This window comes from Cherax quadricarinatus, chromosome 76 (genome assembly GCF_038502225.1).
Source record: "Cherax quadricarinatus isolate ZL_2023a chromosome 76, ASM3850222v1, whole genome shotgun sequence".
Classification (NCBI taxonomy): Eukaryota; Metazoa; Arthropoda; class Malacostraca; order Decapoda; family Parastacidae; genus Cherax; species Cherax quadricarinatus.
The window spans coordinates 12,428,223-12,444,755 of NC_091367.1; the positions used below are offsets into that span (position 1 = coordinate 12,428,223).

A 16,533-nucleotide genomic window follows, 5' to 3' on the forward strand; every position below is an offset into this window, starting at 1 on the left:
TGCTAAGATTGTCTCTGGCTTGTCTATAATGATGCTAACATTGTCTCTGGCTTGTCTATAATGATGCTAAGATTGTCTCTGGCTTGTCTATAATGATGCTAAGATTGTCTCTGGCTTGTCTATAATGATGCTAAGATTGTCTCTGGCTTGTCTATAATGATGCTAAGATTGTCTCTGGCTTGTCTATAATGATGCTAAGATTGTCTCTGGCTTGTCTATAATGATGATAGTATTGTCTCTGGCTTGTCTATAATGATGGTAATATTGTCTCTGGCTTGTCTATAATGATGATAGTATTGTCTCTGGCTTGTCTATAATGATGATAGTATTGTCTCTGGCTTGTCTATAATGATGATAGTACTGTCTCTGGCTTGTCTATAATGATGATAGTATTGTCTCTGGCTTGTCTATAATGATGATAGTACTGTCTCTGGCTTGTCTATAATGATGATAGTATTGTCTCTGGCTTGTCTATAATGATGATAGTATTGTCTCTGGCTTGTCTATAATGATGATAGTATTGTCTCTGGCTTGTCTATAATGATGATAGTACTGTCTCTGGCTTGTCTATAATGATGATAGTATTGTCTCTGGCTTGTCTATAATGATGATAGTACTGTCTCTGGCTTGTCTATAATGATGATAGTATTGTCTCTGGCTTGTCTATAATGATGATAGTACTGTCTCTGGCTTGTCTATAATGATGATAGTATTGTCTCTGGCTTGTCTATAATGATGATAGTATTGTCTCTGGCTTGTCTATAATGATGATAGTATTGTCTCTGGCTTGTCTATAATGATGATAGTACTGTCTCTGGCTTGTCTATAATGATGATAGTATTGTCTCTGGCTTGTCTATAATGATGATAGTATTGTCTCTGGCTTGTCTATAATGATGATAGTACTGTCTCTGGCTTGTCTATAATGATGATAGTATTGTCTCTGGCTTGTCTATAATGATGATAGTACTGTCTCTGGCTTGTCTATAATGATGATAGTATTGTCTCTGGCTTGTCTATAATGATGATAGTATTGTCTCTGGCTTGTCTATAATGATGATAGTATTGTCTCTGGCTTGTCTATAATGATGATAGTACTGTCTCTGGCTTGTCTATAATGATGATAGTACTGTCTCTGGCTTGTCTATAATGATGATAGTATTGTCTCTGGCTTGTCTATAATGATGATAGTATTGTCTCTGGCTTGTCTATAATGATGATAGTACTGTCTCTGGCTTGTCTATAATGATGATAGTATTGTCTCTGGCTTGTCTATAATGATGATAGTATTGTCTCTGGCTTGTCTATAATGATGATAGTACTGTCTCTGGCTTGTCTATAATGATGATAGTATTGTCTCTGGCTTGTCTATAATGATGATAGTACTGTCTCTGGCTTGTCTATAATGATGATAGTATTGTCTCTGGCTTGTCTATAATGATGATAGTATTGTCTCTGGCTTGTCTATAATGATGATAGTATTGTCTCTGGCTTGTCTATAATGATGATAGTACTGTCTCTGGCTTGTCTATAATGATGATAGTACTGTCTCTGGCTTGTCTATAATGATGATAGTATTGTCTCTGGCTTGTCTATAATGATGATAGTATTGTCTCTGGCTTGTCTATAATGATGATAGTATTGTCTCTGGCTTGTCTATAATGATGATAGTATTGTCTCTGGCTTGTCTATAATGATGATAGTATTGTCTCTGGCTTGTCTATAATGATGATAGTACTGTCTCTGGCTTGTCTATAATGATGATAGTACTGTCTCTGGCTTGTCTATAATGATGATAGTATTGTCTCTGGCTTGTCTATAATGATGATAGTATTGTCTCTGGCTTGTCTATAATGATGATAGTATTGTCTCTGGCTTGTCTATAATGATGATAGTATTGTCTCTGGCTTGTCTATAATGATGATAGTATTGTCTCTGGCTTGTCTATAATGATGATAGTATTGTCTCTGGCTTGTCTAGAATGATAATATTATCTCTGGATTGTTTATAATGATGGTAATACTGTCTCTAGCTTATCTATAATGATGGTAATATAGTCTCTGGCTTGTCTATAATGGTGTTAAAATATTGTCCCTGGCATGTCTATAATGATGGTAATATTGTCTCTACCTTCTACAGTGGTAATATTGTCCATGACCTGTCTACACTGATCTCAATTATATACCCTTTTAGCAGTGCTTCTCAATCACTGAAGGTCTGCTAGCAGTGCTACTCAACCAGTGAAGGAAGGTTTGCTAGCAGTGCTACTCAACCAGTGAAGGAAGGTCTGCTAGCAGTGGTACTCAACCAGTGAAGGAAGGTCTGCTAGCAGTACTACTCAACCAGTGAAGGAAGGTCTGCTAGCAGTGGTACTCAACCAGTGAAGGAAGGTCTGCTAGCAGTGGTACTCAACCAGTGAAGGAAGGTCTGCTAGCAGTGCTACTCAACCAGTGAAGGAAGGTCTGCTAGCAGTGGTACTCAACCAGTGAAGGAAGGTCTGCTAGCAGTGCTACTCAACCAGTGAAGGAAGGTCTGCTAGCAGTGTTACTCAACCAGTGAAGGAAGGTTTGCTAGCAGTGCTTCTCAACCAGTGAAGGAAGGTCTGCTAGCAGTGCTTCTCAACCAGTGAAGGAAGGTCTGCTAGCAGTGCTACTCAACCAGTGAAGGAAGGTCTGCTAGCAGTGCTTCTCAACCAGTGAAGGAAGGTTTGCTAGCAGTGCTACTCAACCAGTGAAGGAAGGTCTGCTAGCAGTGCTTCTCAACCAGTGAAGGAAGGTCTGCTAGCAGTGCTACTCAACCAGTGAAGGAAGGTCTGCTAGCAGTGCTACTCAACCAGTGAAGGAAGGTCTGCTAGCAGTGCTACTCAACCAGTGAAGGAAGGTCTGCTAGCAGTGCTACTCAACCAGTGAAGGAAGGTTTGCTAGAAGTGCTTCTCAACCAGTGAAGGAAGGTTTGCTAGAAGTGCTTCTCAACCAGTGAAGGAAGGTTTGCTAGAAGTGCTTCTCAACCAGTGAAGGAAGGTTTGCTAGAAGTGCTTCTCAACCAGTGAAGGAAGGTTTGCTAGAAGTGCTTCTCAACCAGTGAAGGAAGGTTTGCTAGCAGTGCTTCTCAACCAGTGAAGGAAGGTTTGCTAGAAGTGCTTCTCAACCAGTGAAGGAAGGTTTGCTAGCAGTGCTTCTCAACCAGTGAAGGAAGGTTTGCTAGAAGTGCTACTCAACCAGTGAAGGAAGGTCTGCTAGAAGTGCTTCTCAACCAGTGAAGGAAGGTCTGCTAGCAGTGCTACTCAACCAGTGAAGGAAGGTTTGCTAGCAGTGCTTCTCAACCAGTGAAGGAAGGTTTGCTAGCAGTGCTTCTCAACCAGTGAAGGAAGGTTTGCTAGCAGTGCTTCTCAACCAGTGAAGGAAGGTTTGCTAGCAGTGCTTCTCAACCAGTGAAGGAAGGTTTGCTAGAAGTGCTTCTCAACCAGTGAAGGAAGGTTTGCTAGAAGTGCTTCTCAACCAGTGAAGGAAGGTTTGCTAGCAGTGCTTCTCAACCAGTGAAGGAAGGTCTGCTAGCAGTGCTTCTCAACCAGTGAAGGAAGGTTTGCTAGAAGTGCTTCTCAACCAGTGAAGGAAGGTTTGCTAGAAGTGCTTCTCAACCAGTGAAGGAAGTGCTTCTCAACCAGTGAAGGAAGGTTTGCTAGAAGTGCTTCTCAACCAGTGAAGGAAGGTTTGCTAGAAGTGCTTCTCAACCAGTGAAGGAAGGTCTGCTAGCAGTGCTACTCAACCAGTGAAGGAAGGTTTGCTAGAAGTGCTTCTCAACCAGTGAAGGAAGGTCTGCTAGAAGTGCTTCTCAACCAGTGAAGGAAGGTTTGCTAGAAGTGCTACTCAACCAGTGAAGGAAGGTTTGCTAGCAGTGCTTCTCAACCAGTGAAGGAAGGTCTGCTAGAAGTGCTTCTCAACCAGTGAAGGAAGGTTTGCTAGCAGTGCTACTCAACCAGTGAAGGAAGGTTTGCTAGAAGTGCTACTCAACCAGTGAAGGAAGGTTTGCTAGAAGTGCTACTCAACCAGTGAAGGAAGGTTTGCTAGAAGTGCTTCTCAACCAGTGAAGGAAGGTCTGCTAGAAGTGCTACTCAACCAGTGAAGGAAGGTCTGCTAGCAGTGCTACTCAACCAGTGAAGGAAGGTTTGCTAGAAGTGCTACTCAACCAGTGAAGGAAGGTTTGCTAGAAGTGCTACTCAACCAGTGAAGGAAGGTTTGCTAGAAGTGCTACTCAACCAGTGAATTAAGGTCTGCTAGCAGTGCTACTCAACCAGTGAAGGAAGGTCTGCTAGAAGTGCTACTCAACCAGTGAATGAAGGTTTGCTAGAAGTGCTACTCAACCAGTGAAGGAAGGTTTGCTAGAAGTGCTTCTCAACCAGTGAAGGAAGGTCTGCTAGCAGTGCTACTCAACCAGTGAAGGAAGGTCTGCTAGCAGTGCTTCTCAACCAGTGAATGAAGGTTTGCTAGAAGTGCTACTCAACCAGTGAATGAAGGTTTGCTAGAAGTGCTACTCAACCAGTGAATGAAGGTTTGCTAGAAGTGCTACTCAACCAGTGAATGAAGGTTTGCTAGAAGTGCTACTCAACCAGTGAATGAAGGTTTGCTAGAAGTGCTACTCAACCAGTGAAGGAAGGTCTGCTAGAAGTGCTACTCAACCAGTGAAGGAAGGTTTGCTAGAAGTGCTTCTCAACCAGTGAAGGAAGGTTTGCTAGAAGTGCTACTCAACCAGTGAAGGAAGGTTTGCTAGAAGTGCTACTCAACCAGTGAAGGAAGGTCTGCTAGAAGTGCTACTCAACCAGTGAAGGAAGGTCTGCTAGCAGTGCTACTCAACCAGTGAAGGAAGGTCTGCTAGCAGTGCTACTCAACCAGTGAAGGAAGGTCTGCTAGCAGTGCTACTCAACCAGTGAAGGAAGGTTTGCTAGCAGTGCTACTCAACCAGTGAAGGAAGGTTTGCTAGAAGTGCTTCTCAACCAGTGAAGGAAGGTCTGCTAGCAGTGCTTCTCAACCAGTTTGCTAGAAGTGCTACTCAACCAGTGAAGGAAGGTCTGCTAGAAGTGCTACTCAACCAGTGAAGGAAGGTTTGCTACTCAACCAGTGAAGGAAAGAAGTGCTTCTCAACCAGTGAAGGAAGGTGCTAGAAGTGCTACTCAACCAGTGAAGAAGTGCTAGAAGTGCTACTCAACCAGTGAAGGAAGGTTTGGAAGTGCTTCTCAACCAGTGAAGGAAGGTCTGCTAGAAGTGCTACTCAACCAGTGAAGGAAGGTCTGCTAGAAGTGCTACTCAACCAGTGAAGGAAGGTTTGCTAGAAGTGCTACTCAACCAGTGAAGGAAGGTTTGCTAGAAGTGCTTCTCAACCAGTGAAGGAAGGTTTGCTAGAAGTGCTTCTCAACCAGTGAAGGAAGGTCTGCTAGAAGTGCTACTCAACCAGTGAAGGAAGGTCTGCTAGAAGTGCTACTCAACCAGTGAAGGAAGGTTTGCTAGAAGTGCTTCTCAACCAGTGAAGGAAGGTCTGCTAGAAGTGCTACTCAACCGCTGGTCTGACTTGAAGCTGAGGCGTAAAGCTGGTTAATGAGGTTTTCAAGTCTAGTCACTACACCTGCATTTATACATATAAACTTTCAGCACACATACACTGAAAGACACACATCTCTGTGTATATGATGTATGAAAATCTATAAGTCTTCGTGAAAGCATCTTTTGGATAAATATATGCATGCAGTATGCCTGGGACAAGCTTCGGGGGATTCTTATATCCTGGCCTGACGCTATCCCTGGTCAAGCTGATGGTGTGCTGCAAGCCTGACACAGCCATCACAACCTGACTGATCAGCATGATGCGCATTAACTTTTGATGGGTTTCGAGTTTCCCTACTCTCGCAGTCCGGCCATGAGCCAGGCTCTTGCTGCTGGCAACGGCAGGCTGGCCCACATATCCACCACAGTCTGGTTGATCATAACCAACCAACCGCTAAATACACATTTTTTTGTGATATTACCTTTTTTTATCACCATGAAACTGGATGAAACGTAGTGACATTAAACAGCACATATTTACTATTTTAACATTTCGCTCAATAACTCGGAAAAATTTTGATCCTGGGAATTAGACCTGCCCTTCCCTTCCCTGGATCGAACTTGAATGCCTCCCATTTCCCAGGCGTTGTATGACCCCCCTACTGGTTTAGCGCTTCCCTATGATAAATAAGACTGTCTACCGTGACCAAACTCCTGAGCGAATAATCGCTTATACTCGTAATAAAATATAACACAGTATCTTCTCTTTTCTCTCCCTTAATATGTTACTATTATTATTCAAAACGTGCGGATTTACCGTACGTTTTGAATAATAATAATAATAATAATAATAATAATAATGACACCTCGCTGTCTCTTCCAATATAACAATTTAATATAATATAAAAATACAAAAATATAATATAATATAATATAAAAATTCTTAGTAAGTGCAAAAGAGAGAATTGCAGATTGCAGCAGGAGAGATGTAAGAGGTGTTGGTCAGCGTGGGATGCAGGTACATCCCTGATGATGCAACACATACGTTGCAATGTGTCATCGTGTGTTTTGCGGTGAGCTGGTCAACAAGGTATTCAGGCTCTGGTAGACCTTTCACACCAAGAATTACAATGTTAAAATATGGTAACCTTAGCTGGGAGACTTCAGTAGTGTCAGGCTGAACTGGGTGACTTCAGCAGTGTCAGTCTGAGCTGGGTGACTTCAGTAGTGTCAGTCTGAGCTGGGTGACTTCAGCAGTGTCAGTCTGAGCTGGGTGACTTCAGTAGTGTCAGTCTGAGCTGGGTGACTTCAGCAGTGTCAGTCTGAGCTGGGTGACTTCAGTAGTGTTAGTCTGAGCTGGGTGACTTCAGCATTGTTAGCCTAAGCTGGGTGACTTCAGCAGTGTTAGCCTGAGCTGCGTGACGTCAGCAGTGTTAGCCTGAGCTGGGTGACTTCAGCAGTGCCAGCCTGAGCTGGGTGACTTCAGCTGTGTCAGCCTGAGCTGGTAACTTCAGCAGTGTCAACCTGAGCTGGGTGACTTCAGCAGTGTCAACCTGAGCTGGGTGACTTCAGCAGTGTCAGCCTGAGCTGGGTGACTTCAGCTGTGTCTGCCTGAGCTGGGTGACTTCAGCTGTGTCAGCCTGAGCTGGGTGACTTCAGCAGTGTCAACCTGAGCTGGGTGACTTCAGCAGTGTCAGCCTGAGCTGGGTGACTTCAGCAGTGTCAGACTGAGCTGAGTGACGTCAGCAGTGTCAGCCAGAGCTGGGAGACTTCAGTAGTGTCAGCCAGAGCTGGGAGACTTCGGTAGTGTCAGCCAGAGCTGGGAGACTTCAGTAGCGTCAGCCAGAGCTGGGAGACTTCGGTAGTGTCAGCCAGAGCTGGGAGACTTCAGTAGTGTCAACCAGAGCTGGGAGACTTCAGAAGTGTCAGCCAGAGCTGGGAGACTTCAGTAGTGTCAGCCAGAGCTGGGAGACTTCAGTAGTGTCAGCCAGAGCTGGGAGACTTCAGTAGTGTCAGCCAGAGCTGGGAGACTTCAGTAGTGTCAGCCAGAGCTGGGAGACTTCAGTAGTGTCAGCCAGAGCTGGGAGACTTCAGTAGTGTCAGCCAGAGCTGGGAGACTTCAGTAGTGTCAGCCAGAGCTGGGAGACTTCAGTAGTGTCAGCCAGAGCTGGGAGACTTCAGTAGTGTCAGCCAGAGCTGGGAGACTTCAGTAGTGTCAGCCAGAGCTGGGAGACTTCAGTAGTGTCAGCCAGAGCTGGGAGACTTCAGTAGTGTCAGCCAGAGCTGGGAGACTTCAATAGTGTCAACCAGAGCTGGGAGACTTCAGTAGTGTAAGCCAGAGCTGGGAGACTTCAGTAGTGTCAGCCAGAGCTGGGAGACTTCAGTAGTGTCAGCCTGAGCTGGGAGACTTCAGTAGTGTCAGCCTGAGCTGGGAGACTTCAGTAGTGTCAGCCTGAGCTGGGAGACTTCAGTAGTGTCAGCCTGATCTGGGAGACTTCAGTAGCGTCAGCCAGAGCTGGGAGACTTCAGTAGTGTCAGCCTGAGCTGGGAGACTTCAGTAGTGTCAGCCTGATCTGGGAGACTTCAGTAGTGTCAGCCAGAGCTGGGAGACTTCAGTAGTGTCAGCCAGAGCTGGGAGACTTCAAGTGTCAGCCAGAGCTGGGAGACTTCAGTAGTGTCAGCCAGAGCTGGGAGACTTCAGTAGTGTCAGCCTGAGCTGGGAGACTTCGTATTGTCAGCCTGAGCTGGGAGACTTCAGTAGTGTCAGCCTGAGCTGGGAGACTTCAGTAGTGTCAGCCTGATCTGGGAGACTTCAGTAGCGTCAGCATGAGCTGGGAGACTTCTGTAGTGTCAGCCAGAGCTGGGAGACTTCAGTAGTGTCAGCCTGAGCTGGGAGACTTCAGCAGTGTCAGCCTGATCTGGGAGACTTCAGTAGTGTCAGCCAGAGCTGGGAGACTTCAGTAGTGTCAGCCAGAGCTGGGAGACTTCAGTAGCGTCAGCCAGAGCTGGGAGACTTCAGCAGTGTCAGCCTGATCTGGGAGACTTCAGTAGTGTCAGCCAGAGCTGGGAGACTTCAGTAGTGTCAGCCAGAGCTGGGAGACTTCAGTAGTGTCAGCCAGAGCTGGGAGACTTCAGTAGTGTCAGCCTGAGCTGGGAGACTTCGTATTGTCAGCCTGAGCTGGGAGACTTCAGTAGTGTCAGCCTGAGCTGGGAGACTTCAGTAGTGTCAGCCTGATCTGGGAGACTTCAGTAGCGTCAGCATGAGCTGGGAGACTTCTGTAGTGTCAGCCAGAGCTGGGAGACTTCAGTAGTGTCAGCCTGAGCTGGGAGACTTCAGCAGTGTCAGCCTGATCTGGGAGACTTCAGTAGTGTCAGCCAGAGCTGGGAGACTTCAGTAGTGTCAGCCAGAGCTGGGAGACTTCAGTAGCGTCAGCCAGAGCTGGGAGACTTCAGTAGTGTCAGCCAGAGCTGGGAGACTTCAGTAGTGTCAGCCAGAGCTGGGAGACTTCTGTAGTGTCAGCCAGAGCTGGGAGACTTCAGTAGTGTCAGCCAGAGCTAGGAGACTTCAGTAGTGTCAGCCTGAGCTGGGAGACTTCAGTAGTGTCAGCCTGAGCTGGGAGACTTCAGTAGTGTCAGCCTGAGCTGGGAGACTTCAGTAGTGTCAGCCTGAGCTGGGAGACTTCAGTAGTGTCAGCCAGAGCTGGGAGACTTCAGTAGTGTCAGCCTGAGCTGGGAGACTTCAGTAGTGTCAGCCAGAGCTGGGAGACTTCAGTAGTGTCAGCCAGAGCTGGGAGACTTCAGTAGTATCAGCCTGAGCTGGGAGACTTCAGTAGTGTCAGCCAGAGCTGGGAGACTTCAGTAGTGTCAGCCTGAGCTGGGAGACTTCAGTAGTGTCAGCCAGAGCTGGGAGACTTCAGTAGTGTCAGCCAGAGCTGAGAGACTTCAGCAGTGTCAGCCAGAGCTGAGAGACTTCAATACGACAATGAAGCTATCACAGAGTGAGGCAACAAGATTTATATATAGGTCAGGCCTGAAAGAAGGATAACTGCCATTCCTTGGATCAAGAGATGTTCAGCAGCACCAAGGCGTGGTAGAGGGCGTGGTGGAGGACGTGCTGGCACCACTCGACACAGTCACCAGGTATACAACATCAATACGTAAAGTCACACATTGATTATTTCACCACGTCATTCATGCTCTTGTTAGTTCACACGCGTGCACGCGCACACACAAGCGCACACTCGTATATACACACACACAGTGAAGAGGCGGGGCCAGGAGCTGTGACTCGACCCTTGCGACCACAACTAAGTGAGCACACACGCAACCACAACTAGGTGAGCGCACACATACACACAGTAGGCGGGGCCAGGAGCTGAGTCTCGACCCCTGCAACCACAATTAGGTGAGTACATACTACTACTACTACAGTGTGAAGGAAGTGGAATGACGCGGACGAAGAAATGGATTGTTATTATTATGGGTGAGAGCTAAATCAGTAGGAATTATACAATGCCTGGGGGGGGGGAAGGTATTCAGATTCAATTCAGGGAACTGGAGCACAGAGCTAATTTCATAGATCAAGAGCTCCTGACCAGCGAGAAATAGAGGAAGAATCTATACCAAGCTATAGGAGTATGATGAAGCCTAGAGACCAGGAGCCGAGACTCGACCCCCATCCCTTCGAAGTCATCAATAGGTTAATATATGATCCTTTTCACATTTACCCCCGGAAAAGGGAGTGCCTTGACGCTAGTGAAGGTCTTTTGATCCAGGGAATTGGGAATTAACACTATGTCATGAATATAATACACTGTCCTGGACTTATAAGAGCTGATGATCTTTGTCACCAGCAGTAACAGTCTGGTTAATCAGGCTCTGATCCACCTGGAGGCCTGGTCAAAGATTGGGCCGGGGGCGCTGACCCCCGGAACACTCTCCAGGCTCACCTGCTACCTCGCTTAACCCCTTCCCTCCCTTCCCCTCTCTATTATTTTTGTGAACATATACTTAAAAAATGCTTAAAATGGAGAAAATAATGAACAAGACAAGAGAACACGAACATGAACAGTGATCTTTACACTCAGAGACAGAAAACGAACCAAGATAATTTAAAAGGTCATCTTGAGACGTGTCCCGGTGATATATATTGTAATATATATATATATAATGTATATATATATATATATATATATATATATATATATATATATAAATTTATATATATATGTATATATATATATGTATATATATATATATGTATATATATATATGTATATATATATATGTATATATATATATATGTGTATATATATATATGTATATATATATATATGTATGTATATATATATATATATATATATATATATATGTATGTATATATATATATATATATATATATATATATATATATATATATATATATATATATATATATATATATATATTATCACACTGGCCGATTCCCACCAAGGCAGGGTGGCCCGAAAAAGAAAAACTTTCACCATCATTCACTCCATCACTGTCTTGCCAGAAGGGTGCTTTACACTACAGTTTTTAAACTGCAACATTAACACCCCTCCAGATAATAGATAAAATTTGCTATTTTGGCTTAAACAGTAACGCTCTTCTTGCCGAATAAGATTTGTTAAGTTATACCATGAATTAAGGAAAGATCCTATAGACTTCACCTTACGAAACAGAGAAAGCAAATGGGATAGTAATTATGGACAAGGTAGATTATAGTGGAAAAAATTAGTTATTAGAAGACGGGGGAACCTACGTGCCTCTTAAGGATGATGTGAGACCTACTTCCCTCTCTAAGTCAGGTTTTTGGCTGGTAACAGAGGAAAAATGTGGAGTTAATATAGAGTGTTAAGTATATGTAACATGTTACAGTGTTGAGTGTAGATAATATGTTGTATCAGAGGAGCTTGTCTGAAGTCTCTCTCATAGAGGCGACTGCTCAGTTGTTCCCAACAGTTGTTCAATTATTGTTTATTGTACTAGCACAAGATTCCTGGTTGTGAAGATTAAGACACACGTGCAATAGTTCGATATGTTTACTGAAGAAACGTTTCGCCTACACAGTAGGCTTCTTCATTCAAATACAGAAGAAGCAGGTGTAGTAGTGAAATAAAGATGTAATCAGTTCAACCTTGGATAAATAGTATTTGAGGTGATCAGTCCCTCAGCCTGAAGAGGTCAGCTCCATAGTCTGAAACGATATCGTTCTGGCTTTAACGTTGCACAATGCCATACAGATCAATGGAGCCGCAAAATAGGGCTGTTTCTTTAATTTACTTGATACAAAAACAATGGTGGTCGGGTCCCTTCCGTACTCTGTTGCCCAAGTTTTTTATCTCACAATAACATGACAACATCCTGTCAGGGAGAAGCAAACATTGCCAGCTCACTACCTAGTGACGTTCACTATAAGACTCCAGTACATTGTTTACTTTATGTGCACTGATAACCTTACACCAGAAAATATGTGCCTGTAAATATTGTTATTCTCTACGTGGGAGTAAGCATTATTGTGTGTGTGTGTGTGTGTGTGTGTGTGTGTGTGTGTGTGTGTGTGTGTGTGTGTGTGTGTGTGTGTGTGTGTGTGTGTGTGTGTGTGTGTGTGTGTGTGTTTAAATATACAGTTTTTACATATTTATATAACATACCTTCAAGAAAATGTATGTAAACGCTCAGAATTTAGAGTTGGGACCCTCCAAAGAAAATTAACGTCACAAATCAACGTCATAAATCAACGTAATAACCGAAAGTCATAGATGGGGGATAAGAGGAACGGCTGAGAGTACCGTCTCCCCCCCCCTCCACCCTCACACTCCTACGGACTCCAGATGTCGGCTGTGATTCTCCTTAACATTGTGCAGACGTACCAGGAAGACAGAGGAAAGAGCAACAAGGGAGGGGGGGGTGTTGAGAGTGTGAGCAGAAGAGAGTGAATGAAACGAGAGTAGAACGGAGAAGCTGGAGAGAAAGAGAGCAGAAAGAACAGGTAAGCGTGGAAGGAAGTTAATTGCCACCAATCAATATAATATCATTTTACTACATTTAATTTCTTACGAGGTTCTCAACGTTAATTTCTCAAGGCTTCCTGTACACTCATGCTATATTTTCCAGAGTTTACCTACCTGGAGTGTTGCGAAGGTCAGCGACCTCGCGGCCCCGTCCCAAACTAATTACGAGATATGTCTCCTTGTATGTTGAACCAGCTGCCAGAACCCTCACTACCTTGTATGTTGAACCAGCTGCCAGAACCCTCACTACCTTGTATGTTGAACCAGCTGCCAGAACCCTCACTACCTTGTATGTTGAACCAGCTGCCAGAACCCTCACTACAAAAACAATACATATCGGCTTCATTTCTGACTCTAGGTGGAGCTTTATTACTAAGTCACTTGAGAAAGCTCTCGCCACGTAGCCCAGTGGTGAGAGGCGCGATTCCCACCACTGGGGTCCGGGGTTCAAGACCCGGACGAACTACAAAAAAAAAAAAAAAAACCTACTCCACTAAGAGCGAAAAAGTCGTGTATTATTTCATTATTATTTTTATTATTTTCACATGGACGCTAAACCTGTACGAGGCAAACAGCGCCTGGAGAACCAGAGGCAAAGTTTAATTAGAAGAGGAGGAAGAGAGCTCCAATACCTTAGATCAAGAACCATTGGTACACTAAGGGAAAACACCATAAGTGTCCGGGGCCCAAGACTGTTCAACAGCCTCCCATCAAGCATTAGGGGAATTGCCAATAAACCCCTGGCTGCCTTCAAGAGAGAGCTGGACAGATAACTAAAGTCAGTGCCGGATCAGCCGGGCTGTGGCTCGTACGTCGGACTGCGTGCGGCCAGCAGTAACAGCCTGGTTGATCAGGCCCTGATCCACCGGGAGGCCTGGTCATGGACCGGGCCGCGGAGGCCTTGATCCCCGGAATAACCTCCAGGTAAGCAGGTAACTAATACTACTCAGCGAGAGAAAGAGACAGAGAAAGAACTACAATACAAACCCACATTAGTTATTACAGTAATGACTCACGAAATCGTAATGACACGATTGACAACTCACTCGCCGCGAGTTCAATCCCCGCCCGTGGTATGGTAGCATTACAGTAATACCAGTAGCTAATAAAGTGTTCCTACCTGTAACATGCCTGTGGCTGGTTTCCAAGGGATCATCTATACTCGCAGCCCCGCCTGAGGCCTGATCAACCTGGCTGTTGGTGCCAGCGGCTCACAGGCCTACACAACCTGCTTGAGCACTCCTAAACGCTAAATCCGTGTGGGTCATTCAGGGCAAGTAGTGGTGAAGGCTCTATCCTACACCCACTAATGGCAGGGTCATCATTAGTACACTAAGAGAAAACACCATAAGTGTCCGGGGCCCAAGACTGTTTACCAGCCTCCCTCCAGCCATAAAGGGGAATTATGAATAGACCCCTGGTTGTCTTCAAGAGGGATCTGGATAAATACCTAAAGTCGGTGCCGGATCAGCCAGGCTGTGGTTCGTACGCTGGACTACGTGCGGCCAGCAGTAACAGCCTAGTTGACCAGGCCCTGATCCACCGGGAGGCCTGGTCGTTGACCGGGCCGCGGGGACGTTAATCCCAGGAACAGCCTCCAGCCTGACCAGTCAGACTGTTAGTGATCGCCCTCTGGTGCATGTGGAACTTTTGTTCTAGTGGAGTCTCACATATATGATGGCTCAACCCCCTGCAACCATATATAGGTCAGCATGAATGTGCACGCACGCACGCACGCACGCACACACACACACACACACACACACACACACACACACACACACACACACACACACACACACACACACACACACACACACACACACACACACACACACACACACACACACACACACAATTACTTACAGACTATTACTGCTGTTGCACTCCAACACTCAACTGCCTTACCTATAGAAGGAAATAAACATCTTAATTAAGAAAAATAGCAGCTTTAAGAGCTGTTACCAATGGCATGTATAAACCACTCTACATACCTAACTTATCAAGCAACATGAACATTAAACTGTGCAACCTCAAGCACAAATATCACTATTAATATATATATATATATATATATATATATATATATATATATATAATATATATATATATATATATATATATATATATATATATATATATATATATATATATATATATATATATATATATATATATTCAACAAGTCGATCGTCTCCCACCGAGGCAGGGTGACCCAAAAAAAAGAAAGAAAATCCCCAAAAAGAAAATACTTTCATCATCATTCAACACTTTCACCACACTCACACATTATCACTGCTTTTGCAGAGGTGCTCAGAATATAACAGTTTAGAAGCATATACGTATAGAGATACACAACATATCCCTCCAAACTGCCAATATCCCAAACCCCTCCTTTAAAGTGCAGACATTGTACTTCCCATTTCCAGGACTCAAATCCGACTATATGAAAATAACAGGTTTCCCTGAATCCCTTCACTAAATATTACCCTGCTCACACTCCAACAGATCGTCAGGTCCCAAGTATCATTCGTCTCCATTCACTCCTATCTAACACGCTCATGCACGCTTGCTGGAAGTCCAAGCCCCTCACCCACAAAACCTCCTTTACCCCCTCTTTCCAACCCTTTCGAGGACGACCCCTACCCCTCTTTCCTTCCCCTATAGATTTATATGCTTTCCATGTCATTCTACTTTGATCCATTCTCTCTAAATGACCAAACCACCTCAACAACCCCTCTTCTGCCCTCTGACTAATGCTTTTATTAACTCCACACCTTCTCCTAATTTCCACACTCCGAATTTTCTGCATAATATTTACACCACACATTGCCCTTAGACAGGACATCTCCACTGCCTCCAACCGTCTCCTCGCTGCTGCATTTACCACCCAAGCTTCACATCCATATAAGAGTGTTGGTACTACTATACTTTCATACATTCCCTTCTTTGCCTCCATAGATAACGTTTTTTGACTCCACATATACCTCAACGCACCACTCACCTTTTTTCCCTCATCAATTCTATGATTAACCTCATCCTTCATAAATCCATATATATATATATATATATATATATATATATATATATATATATATATATATATATATATATATATATATATATATATATATATATATATATATATATATAATAATAATTCGCAAACAGGCGAAATTATTTACAAATATTGTCTCTACGTCCACAGCAGGACTCGAACCTGCTAACTCTGTATCAGAGTTCACAGTACTTTACCACGGAACTAGACCCAAGATAAGTATGGGCGCTTAGCCGAGGCTAAGCGATGTTTCACCATACCCCCGGCACCAAGCTCGTTTTGAAAGTTATTTCATCGAATCCTGCCACATGCAGTGGACAACGAAAGAGATTTGAAATGCTTAACAATTCGCAAACAGGCGAAATTATGTATGTATGTATGTATGTATGTATGTATGTATGTATGTATGTATGTATGTATGTATGTATGTATGTATGTATGTACGTACGTACGTACGTATGTATGTATGTATGTATGTATGTATGTATGTATGTACGTATGTACGTATGTATGTACGTATGTATGTATGTACGTATGTGCGTATGTATGTATGTAATAAAAGTCGTGCCGTGTAAGTAAAACTTGCGATTTTGGCTTAAATAGCAACGCTCTTTTTGCCGAATAAGGCAAGCGAAAATGTGTGTATGCAATAATTTCGCAAAAATCATTCTGAATTTAACGAAAAAAATACATTTCATTGTCTTTATTATTAAATTATTGTAAACTTACCTAAAATATATTTAGCTGGATTAGGCTAAATTAAATTGAGCTTATTATAATAAGGTTACGTAAGTTTTCTAAGGTTCTTTAGGTACAAAATTATTAATTTGTATATAAACATAAATGAAAAAAAAATATATCTTTAAACGTATAAGAGAAAATTTTAGAAAGGACTTAATATTAAATGA

General features: G+C 43.7%; 1 protein-coding gene and 1 long non-coding RNA gene across 2 annotated transcripts in view; both read right to left on the minus strand.

The window, feature by feature from the left end:
* Fim (plastin-2 Fim) overlaps positions 1-16,533 on the minus strand; it is a 273,290-nt gene that overhangs the window by 121,388 nt on the left and 135,369 nt on the right. The window lies entirely within an intron of this gene.
* Positions 1-16,533, minus strand: part of LOC128703593 (uncharacterized) — a 98,517-nt gene that overhangs the window by 80,851 nt on the left and 1,133 nt on the right. Inside the window, exon 2 of the long non-coding RNA XR_008409317.2 lies at positions 14,434-14,475. This is a non-coding gene — a long non-coding RNA (uncharacterized lncRNA). The remainder of the gene's footprint in view (positions 1-14,433; positions 14,476-16,533) is intronic.